Consider the following 10000-nt stretch of genomic DNA (forward strand, 5'->3'; position numbering starts at 1 on the left):
CACCCCTTGTATAGAACCAGGTACAGTGGACGAACCAGTAGCGGCCGCGACGACCCGCCGTGCCAATTTACGCCACTGCGTTACCGAGCGACATGGCCCAGTCGATGGCCTCCCGTTGTTAACAACACCCGGATCGCACGACAACGGTGATGAGTGAGGTGTCAAGCCTTGCCGGGTGTCTGGTGCGCACCGACTTGCCTGTCCTGGAGGATCCTTCCGCGGCGTGTCCGTTGACGAGGCCTCCTGCTGGGGCGCGCAGCGGAAGCAGTCGATGTCGTTGCGCCGCGCCGCAGGCCCCCCGTCCCGACGCGCCCGTGTCGGCGGCGCAGCTCGCGGCCCCGGCCCACTGCGACCCGACCACGGAGCAGAGGCGGCTGTCAGCTCCTGCGGGCCCCCCCCAGTCAGGCACGTACACCGCCTTTTTGGGATCCCAACCCACGGCACCTCCTTCGACGATGGGCCCCCCCGTCCACGCCGTGACTTGCCTCCAACGGCGCAGGTTGAACTGGGCATCCAGACACTTAGCGGCCGCCCGGGATGTCAGCTTTTCGTGGCCACACACCGGCATAGGAATCCCAAAATCCCGGGACAGCTCGAGCATCTTACCCAAGATGAGAGGTTCGAGCAGGTCAGGCTCCGTCTCCGGGTATGCGGCCATGGCCAACTCCAATACCGCACCCCTGTGTGCCACCGGCGACTCCTCGGGTGCTCGCTGTCGTTGAACAAACCGGCGATGAGCATCATCCGGTGGCTCGTATGCATCTGCCATCTCGTCGAAAACTCCTATCAATGTTTTCTTCTTCTCGGCCTTTATAGAACGAAAGAATCTCACCGACTCGTCGTCGAGAAGAGTCGGCAGAACCTCCAATGCCTCAGCGTCAGTCCACCTTGCAGAGCATACCGCCGCCAAAAATCTGCAGGCGAAAGCACTCCAATCGCCACCGATGAAGAATTCCTTAACGGTTGTAAGATGACGACTGCGACTCCTTGGTGCGCCGTCCTCAGCCGATGACTCATCAGGCGGCATATTCAAAATGGCGTCGCATCGCAACGTGTTCAAGATGGCGGCCTCCCGCCGCGGAGAGCGCAAGATGGCGGCTTCCCGCCGTTCTTCTCCCGCCACGCCCAAGATGGCGTCTTCGTGCCGCGTGGCCGATGGCGCCGCCAGCGCAGGCAAGGCGTTGGCCTGCGGACCACCATCGGCTCTCCCCAATGGCGTTCTTGGCGTGACGAGCTCACACAACTGCGCCAGCACGATTTTCAGCGTCTCCAGCTGTGCCGCCATCTGTCTTCATCGCAAATCCGCGTCCTCCGGCGCAGACGGGTCCACCAACGCGGCGACATCCTGAACTCCCGGACCCGCACTCGGTCCCGCTCGGATTTCCTCCTCCATCGCAGGCAGGTCCACTGCCTGAGGAAGGTCGTCGTCGTCGGATGATGTAGCAGATGATGGCGCAGGAATATTCTTTCTTCTGAGCTGTTTTGACATGCCGTTTCACTTCTGACACCAGTGTAATAAATGACTCGTTCACTGTGTCTGTCTCCGTTGTCCTTTATTCGGGTTCCTTTACACTTGTCCCACACGGCCCTCGCTCAGAGCCTCTTCGCTCGGCAGCTCGATGCTGCCTTCGCTCCCGTAGCCTCTCCCCACTCCGATGCAGCTCCACCGCTGCTGGTTCCCCCATGCAGACCTCCGGCTGCCCTCACAGCAGCTCCACTGCTGCTGCTCGTCCCTCCGTGCTCGGTCACCGCTGGCCGACGGTGCCGAGTCTCACTCCCTGTGTGGCGATCTCGCCACTCTCCAACCTCCGCCCTGCGTGGCCTCACTCTATCTCAATCCCCAACTCTCCCCCGTCTCTTCCGGTTTCTCCCCCTTAAGACTTGATCCCTCTCTCCCACATGACCTAACTCCTCCCCCCGTGACGTCATATCCGCGAGGCCATTTACGCCCGCATTACAGTAGTATCTCCTGAGCCAGTAGTAGCTACTGACTGTATAGTAGTATTCACTGACTGTAGTAACGACTGACCGTAGTAGTAGTAGTATCTACTGGCCCTGCAGTACTATCTACTGACTAGTAGTAACTACTGACTGTAGTAGTATCTACTGGCCCTACAGTAGTATCTACCGACTCTATAGTAGTAACTACTAACTGTATAGTAGTATCTGCTGACCTTATAGTAATATCCAGTGACTATAGTAGTAACTACTAACTTTATAGCAACACCTTTATTGTAACACTAATGGGGTAACTGCCCCTTTACCAGATTTAACCTAGGGTGGTGACCACCCAGCTAACTACACTATACAGGGGAGTTACTGCTATGAAGGGTCGGTCCCTTGCTCGGGTCTCTGGCCACGTGGTCCCCCGTAGGACGAGGTGCTTCCAGCTTGAGACGCGGAACTTCCAGCTTGTAGAACGAAGAGAGACCCCGGTCCCTCTCAGAAACCCACCTTATATCCCTCTCCGGTCGGGGCCGCTCCACCCTCGGCCCCGCCCGCCTTCCCGAACATTCTCGTTCCCTCTCGATCCTTTTCAAGAGCTCTCTCTGGACACGTGATCACCCCCGAGTCCCCCCACCTGGGGCCCCCTGTATGGACATTCCAGATCACGAGTCTACGGGGTCGACCAGAGTGCCATGGCCCGGGGCAACCCTGCTCCTGGGCTGACATTCACCCCCTCCCCCTCGTGGGAGCCCCCACCACACGTTGTGCGTGGTGCCCGCACTATCCCAGTGCTCGCCAAGCCCCGCTAGGGCTGGTATTACACACAGCCACCCACACGGTGCTGTCCACGATGTAGGAACATCGAACGGCACGACCCTTCTGGGCGGGCACCGTACAGTGACATCCCCAATGTCACTACAGTAGTATCTACTGACTGTAGCAGTATTTACTGACCGTAGTGGTATATACTGACTGTTTTAGTATCAACTAACTCTATAGTAGTATCTACCAACTCGACAGCAGTATCTACTATCACTACAGCAGTGCATACCAATTGTGGTGGTACCTGCTATCACTGCAGCTTTGCATACCGACTGTGGAGGAACCTGCTATCACTGCAGAAGTGCATACTGTCTGTGGTAGAACCTGCTATCACTACAGCAGAGCATATTTACTGTGGTGGTACCTGCTATCACTACAGCAGTGCATACTGACTGTAGTGGTACCTGCTTTAACTGTAGCAGTGCATACCCAATGTGGGGATTCCTGCTTTAACTGTAGCAGTGCATAGCCACTGTGGTGGTTCCTGCTATCACTACACACACAGTGACTCACACACGCACACACATCGACTTACACACACACATATGGACTTACGTGCACACATTGACTCACACACACACATATCGACTCACACACACAGATATCGACTTACACACACACAAACAAATGGATTTACACATACATACATGGATCCACGCACACACATCGACTTTAAACACACAGGGACTTACACACACACATCAATGCACACACACACTAATGGAATCGCACACACACATGGACTCACACACACACACACATGGACTTACACACACACATCGACCGACGCACACACACATCCACTTACAAACACACATCGATTTACACGCACACAATATATTTTAAAAAATTGACTAACTTGATTTTTAAATGTTAGTTGTTTACACACACACACCACACACACACATCGACTGACACACATACATATATCGACTCACGCACACACACATCGACCTGCACACATCAACTTATACATACACACATGAACGTACACAGACACATGGACCCAGATACAAACAGATCGACTTACACACACACATCGACTGACACGCACATATCGACTCACGCACACACATATGGACTTGCACACACACACATCGACTTATACACACACACGGACGTACACACACACACATCGTCGCAATCACACAAGTCGACTCACACGCACACAAGGACTTAGACGCAGACATTATTATTTGAATATTTACCAACTTAATTTGGAAATATTAGTTGTTTACAGACAAACATTATTATTTTAATTTTACCAAACAGATTTTTTAAAACATTAGTTTTCTATCTATGTGAGTTTAGCGAAAGAAGCAAGAAAATAGTACTGACTTAACATTGCCGTGGTGATGCCTAGTCCCGTGCAGAGCCCCCGACCTCACCTAATTGCCCAGCCGGCCGAGGTGGCACCTTAGCAGGCTGGGGGCTGGGCCGCTACCCCCCCCCACCATCCCCCCACCCACGCTACAATAATACTATCTAAGCGCTATAACATTAGTATCTACCGACTCTATAGTAGTAACTGCACCCAATGGGATGGGGGGAGAAGAGGACATAACACTGTGAAGAATTTACCTCAGCTTTTTGTGTTTTTTTTTTGCATTTTTAACGCGAATGAAAAATCCCCCCCCCCTCCACCGATGACGCGTGTGCGTTGCTCGGGGCAACCCCGGGCAGCTTTGGCGCTCGCGGAGCGGCGTGAGGAAATAATTACATAATAAAAAATTTGCACTACATTGCTTCTTTAAAGTTGACGGATGGCGAAACGGAATAGTGCTGGCTCACCACGGAGCTTATAGCGTGGTACTTGGCTACTTTTTTTAACCGTAAACCCCACGGTTTGCGAGCCAAATCCTTCTAAAGTTGCGTCCACAGACGGACACACGGACAGACAGACGGACAGACAGACAAAAAAATACATTAAGATAAGATAAAACCCCGTCGCTCATCAACCCTTCAGGTCCTCGTGACAAATATTCTAGAAAAAGTTTGTAAAGGTGAATGTGCTGGAAAATCATTTTCGTGACCGCCACAATGATATTTGGTATTTGACTTACGGACCTGCTTCGAGCTCCACATGAGATAGCTGTTTTGTTTAAATGCCCCGCCCCTAACACGGCAACTTAATGACGAATGGCAGCTGCTGGGTTTATGATGATGATGGATATATGTTGATGGTGGGTATATGATGATGATGATGGGTATATGATGATGATGCTCCAGGGTATATGATGATGATGCTGCTGGTGGTTATGATAATGGTGGGTATATGATGATGGTGGGTATATGATGATGGTGATTGAGTTCACGTGTGTATGTTGAACTTATTTCGCACAGTGCGTAGCCAACCACGCAAATCGGAGGTGCGGGGAAAGGACGACAAACTAAATCCAAAAATCAGTTCTAAACAAATGAGTTTTCAATTTGGATTGAAAAGTGAATCGCTCAAGTGTCTTCCTAACTTCGGAAAAGCGTTCCAGACGGCCACAGAAGCGCAACTGCAAACACGTGATGTGGTGACCGTCTTTGTTTGTGGGCTAGCCAAAAGCCGCTGCGAGGATGACCGGTCTCGTGATTGTTTATACTCCTTGACGATATCAGCAAGGTATTGTGGTTAATTTGTGGCAAACACTTTGTGTGTAATGAGTGCGACCTTTTATGAGCAACCTTGTGGGTACCACCTGAGGTGGCGCTGGCTTTAGTGCGGTGGTGGGCAGTCCACCAAGCACTGGGATCTTCTGCCATTCTGGGGGTTTCACCGGCACAACTGCACAATCCACCACGAGAAAGCCACGACCAGCGATCTCACCTGGTGATGGATTTAACCCGGTGATATTCTGCAGACATACCCAGTTACTAGTGGAGTGAGTCCAACTGAGTCGCAGACGTCATCTTGGGAGCAACACTATTTATTCACATAAAAGTATGTAACATAACACAACCTACGCTCGGATCTCAAATGCCCATCTAACCACGCTACGGCAGAACTAGACACGGTTCGCTATCCCGGTCCGGACCACGAGCTGGGTCCCGGACCGCGTGGCTAGAGGCTTCTTCTCCCCTACGTGGATCTTCCAACACCAACACTTGAAGAACCCCGAGCTCCTCACGGGGCTCTCGTTATGTGCCCCCGGGCTGGGGCTGGCTCCGCCCTTAGCCCCGCCCACCTTCCAGGCTTCTCGAGCTCCCTCTCGAACGTTCCCGAGAGCTCTTTGGGACCACGTGACCGCCCCTCGGCCCCCATCCACCGGTGGCCCCCCTCCAGTATCGTCCGGCCACGTGACAACAGGTCATCCAGAGTATCATGCCCCAGGGTAACCCTGGCTGGCTGAAGCTTGCTCTCGCTCCCTCACTGGGAGCCGGCACCGCACGCTGCTCGCGGTGCCTCTACGCCAGGGGTCGGCAACCAAAATAACCAGAAGAGCCATTTCTTTCCAATTCGGTACAAAATTCAGTATTTCAAGAGCCGCAATGCATCTGAGTACATACTGTACATACGTACATATCGTCAAGAAGCAGCCCGTAAAGAGCCGCATGCGGCTCCGGAGCCGTAGGTTGCCGACCCCTGCTCTACGCGAACCAGCGCTCACCCAACCACCGCTAGTGTTGGTACTGCAGCCCGCAACCCGGGCTGCCCGTAATGACATTACCGGCCGTGACTTCTTAAGTCCCAGCACCACACAGTGACAAGGACAGTCACTACACGAGCGCCAAATATTGTGGAAGTCGGTGAGTTTGTAATATTTGAATTCTTCTCAGTTGGGGATTTGTATTAGTTTTCTGTCAGCCATAACGGGGATTGTTGCCGTCTGCTGATGTCGGTGTCTATTATGATTTGTTGTGATATCTTATTTTATATTTATGGAATGCCTTTGTGCTCTGTTGACCACCACCACTGCTTTAACAGTTCCAATTTCTTCACGTGGCAAACACTGCTAGTTTATTGGTAACCTTTGTTCATGAGGTTATAAAGTAATGCACTCACATTGGCCGTGTAAATAAATCGTGGCCGCCAAGATTCTGCTTGTGTAGGTGCCACCGATGTCCGCTGAGGCCCAGGGGCCATGAGTTGCTGTGGGTTGCGCCAGTCATCTCAGTCAGTCAACCCATGGCACCTGTTGGGTCTATTCCGTGACCTACTACCAATGGGCCTTCGACACTTCACGTGGCCTCAAAGTGCACCTGGTCTGGCACAAGCGTCATGGTGAGGTGACTGCCACTTAGTGGCGAACGGCAGCTGTTGTGGATGTGGGTGTCGGCAGGGGCCGTTAGTTGTCTGGGCAACATGGGAGGCGGGGGGGGGGGTAAACGGTATAAAGATTCTGATTCTGAAACAGGAAACAGTTCACCGTCAGTTACATCTGGGACCTGTCTGGGGAGTCCAAGGAAACCACATTCCAACGTATTCAGTGACGTGCGGTGAGGTCAATGGCTGGGGAGGCACTGGCTAGTGTCAGAGCCAGATTCACACAGAGGGGGGCGTGACCTCAAGAAGGGGGCGTGGCCTCACTGAGGGGGCGTGTTAGACACGTCCCCCTCAGTGAGGCAGATGTGATAGCTGCCTCCCCTGGTGCTTTTTCATTGCAGTTTCATGACGAGACTAACGAGCCTAAATATCTTTATACACATACGTGAAATAAGTTACCTGGAGTATGGAAGGCGAGGACATGAAATGAAGCGGTCTACAAACATTACATTGGTGACATACTGAGATAGTAACAGGCACGTGCTTATTGCCCACGCTCCATCCAGTTACTGAGGGGTTGCGCAATCAGAGGGGAGACTGAGCTTGTTGCTGCCTCACCTCTCGTCCCTTCCTGTATTTACAGTGGAGCTCCGTAAATTTGGCGATTTTGACTATAAAAATGATTGGAATCGTACAGAAATTTTCATTGGAGTATGACAGGTGAGGCTCTGCCTCCCCTGCCTCCCCTGACCGCACGTCCCTGAACGTATTCTTTGGTTCTATTGGTAAAGTCACGTAGATAGAAAAATAATAATAAAGTGAATTAAAAAAAAATAACACTAATGTAGACTGTCGGCTGGTTCTTAGTCGGAGTGAGTGTACTGGCAGTCTATAATGTAGACTGCAGCCTGGTTATTACGTTTGGTGAGTGTACCATCAGTCTATAATGTAGACTAGCAATGGTTATTAAGCTGGGTGAGTGTACTGGCAGTCTATAATGTAGAACAGGGGTCCTCAAACTACGGCCCGCGGGCCACATGCGGCCCGCCGAGGACATTTATCCGGCCCATGGTCACTAATTGGGCTGCGCTTGTGAGCACTAATTGGGCTGCGCTGGTGAGCACTAATTGGGCTGCGCTTGTGAGCACTAATTGGGCTGCGCTGGTGAGCACTAATTGGGCTGCGCTGGTGAGCACTCATTGGGCTGCGGTGGTGGGCACTGATTGGGCTGCGGTGGCGAGCACTGATTTGGCTGCGCTGGTGAGCACTGATTGAGCTGCGGCGGTGGGCACTCATTGGGCTGCGCTGGTGAATGGTTTAATGGGCCAATTGACTGGACTTGCCCCCCAGGCCTAAGGCTGCCAGCCCTCCCCTGGCTGCGCTTGACTGGCTCAACCCTCCCTCAGCTCCCTCACTTGCCCCTCGGCTCCTGTCCCAGTGATATTCCTGTGTGCTGGGGATGTACTGCGATCTGTGAACAAAACTGCAGGTGTAATTAACTTTTTAATGGCACCGGCACCAGTGTGAGCCTGGGGTAAAAGCGGAGTTCCCCCAATCAGACTGCATTGATGGGCAGTGCAGTCTGTATGTCTCTGTGTGGGCAAAGTTATTGCTGGTATATTGTTTTTGTAGCGCTGTATATATTGGTATTTTACTAATAGCAATTTTTACTCCCTAGGAAACTGATGTCAAGAAAGAGAAAAATTGACTCGGAGTGTAGGATATTCAAAGAACAGTGGACTTATGATTACTTTTTCATGCAGTACAAGGAAAGAGCTGTGTGTCTGATATGCCAGAATATAGTGTCTGTGTTCAAAGAATACAATTTACGTCGACACTATGAAACTCAACATAAAGATAAATATCATTGTTTGGTCGGAGAAGTGAGAAAAGATAAAATATAAAAACTGAAAAATACATTAACAACTCAGCAAAATACTTTTGTGAAGCAGAAGCAGCTACATATTTCATCACTGCGAGCAAGTTTTCAAGTGGCCAAGCTAATAGCGTGCACTGGCAGACCATTCGTGGAGGGAGAATTTGTTAAAGAATGCCTTCTTTCTGTTGCCAAAGAGATGTGTCCAAAGAAGGCCGATTTATTTAGTACAGTGAGTCTTTCAGGACCTACAATTACACCGAGGATTGAAGAAATGGGAGACAATTTGCATCAGCATTTGCAAAACTCCACAAAAAAACTTTCCTATTTTTCCTTGGCACTCGACGAAAGCAATGATGTTCGTGATTCTGCACAACTTCTAATTTTTATTCGTGGGACGAATGACTATTTCGAAGTCACAGAAGAGCTTGCTGCACTGCAAAGCATCAAAGGAACAACTACAGGAGAGGATATCTATGAAAAGGTTTGCCAAACTGTGAATGGTTTGGAGCTGAATTGGGCTAAACTAGCCAGTGTGACAACTGATGGTGCTCCGAGCATGGTGGGGTCTAAGAAAGGAGTAATTGCTCGCATTAACCAAGAGATGGACAAACATAACCATTCTCATCCAATAGCCATACACTGCCTCATCCACCAACAAGCGCTGTGTAGTAAATTACTGTAGTGTTATGAAAATGGTGGTATCTTGTGTTAACTTCATTAGAGCTCATGCACTAAACCACAGACAATTTCAGGAATTTCTGTCTGAACTAAATGTTGACTATGAAGATGTTCTGTACCACACAGAAGTCCGTTGGCTGAGTCGAGGGGGAGTTTTGAAACGTTTCTATGACTTACTTCCACAGATTACAGCTTTTCTGCTTTCAAAAAACAAAAAAGTACCAGAGCTCAATGATGCAGAATGGAAATGGCACCTTGCCTTTCTGACAGATGTAACAGAGCTACTCAACAGTTTCAATGTGCAACTTCAAGGAAAGGGTAAGCTCCTCTGTGATATGCAATCACATGTCAATGCATTTGAAGTAAAATTAGGCCTCCTCATCAAACAAGTTAAGGAGGAAAACTTCTGCCATCTCCCCACAACTCAAAATCTGTTAGCGGAAAAACCATTGGTTGCAATTCCCAAACAAAACATGTGTGGA

The sequence above is a fragment of the Lethenteron reissneri genome, chromosome 2 (genome assembly GCF_015708825.2).
Source record: "Lethenteron reissneri isolate LAM-NWPU_2019-01 chromosome 2, ASM1570882v1, whole genome shotgun sequence".
In the NCBI taxonomy this organism is placed as follows: Eukaryota; Metazoa; Chordata; class Hyperoartia; order Petromyzontiformes; family Petromyzontidae; genus Lethenteron; species Lethenteron reissneri.